Here is a 1,036-nt window from a genome sequence, read left to right as displayed (position 1 = left end):
CGATCCGTAGTCCTTTCTCCTGAAGGGAGCCTGGATCGGGGCGGGGCCGCTCAGGTTCCTGCGGGTGGAATCGCGAGTCCTGGGTTTGTTCTCGATTCCCACGCGGCATTAGAGACTTGAGAAGCAGGACCCAGCGGTCTGGGGTACAGAAGGAGCATTTTTCTCTTTTGCAGACAGGAGTGGGGGCTGCAGATGGGCTGAGAAAGTGGACAGTGGCCCGCAGTCCCCGCATCAGGCCCAGGGGGCTGTCTCCCAGGCGCTCTCCTCTGCTCTCACACACCCCCCCCCCCCCCCCAGAGAGGAGCAGGTGTCCGCCTGAGCAAAGCCAGTTAGGGACAGAAATGCCCCCAGTCGCTGCAGGCGCACGTGGGCATCCTGCGAGGGCGACATAACCGTTACAAACAAGCTCACGGCCGAGACCAACCTCACACAGCCTCTCACCGGAGGCGCTGGGCGGGCACCTTCTGAGGCAGGTGGGCTCTGTGCCTAGCTTCTCGGGGACGCTTTTGTCATCGGTCATCGGCCTTCACTGGCCTTTTCCTTCGTCCCGGCCAGATGCTAACGGAGCCAGAGGCCCTCCCCACTTCGTCATGGGTGGCCCTCCGTGGCTGACAATTAACGACCATTCTTTCCAGGGTTCGCCTGGCCCTCAGGTGTGTGTCTTGGCCTCTCTGGGGTCACTGCTCACCAACACTCGGCCCAGGTTTCTTTTCTTTTTAAATATGTTTTTATTGATTTCAGGGAGGAAGGGAGAGGGAGAGAGATAGAAACATCAATGATGAGAAAGGATCATCGATCGGCTGCCTCCTGCATGCCCCCTACTGAGGATTGAGCCCACAACCCGGGCATGTGCCCTGACTGGGAATTGAACCGTGACCTCCTGGCTCATAGGTCGATGCTCAACCATGGAGCCACGCTGGCCGGGCAGGGTCCAGGTGTCTTTACTTCATGTTCCCCCCGTTCTCTGCGAGGCAGTCTCCCGGGGTTCACACCAGGGCCTGTCGCCGAGCCCCCGGGACGCGTTTCTCAGGCTGCC

The 1,036-nt window shown here is 60.3% G+C and overlaps 1 protein-coding gene across 1 annotated transcript in view; it reads left to right on the top strand.

Annotated features, from left to right (window-relative positions):
• The window catches only part of ITPR1 (inositol 1,4,5-trisphosphate receptor type 1), a 227,042-nt gene that overhangs the window by 79,927 nt on the left and 146,079 nt on the right, over positions 1–1,036 (top strand).

This window comes from Myotis davidii, unplaced genomic scaffold, assembly GCF_000327345.1.
Source record: "Myotis davidii unplaced genomic scaffold, ASM32734v1 scaffold663, whole genome shotgun sequence".
In the NCBI taxonomy this organism is placed as follows: domain Eukaryota; kingdom Metazoa; phylum Chordata; class Mammalia; order Chiroptera; family Vespertilionidae; genus Myotis; species Myotis davidii.
This window is presented reverse-complemented; position numbering and strand designations above follow the sequence as displayed.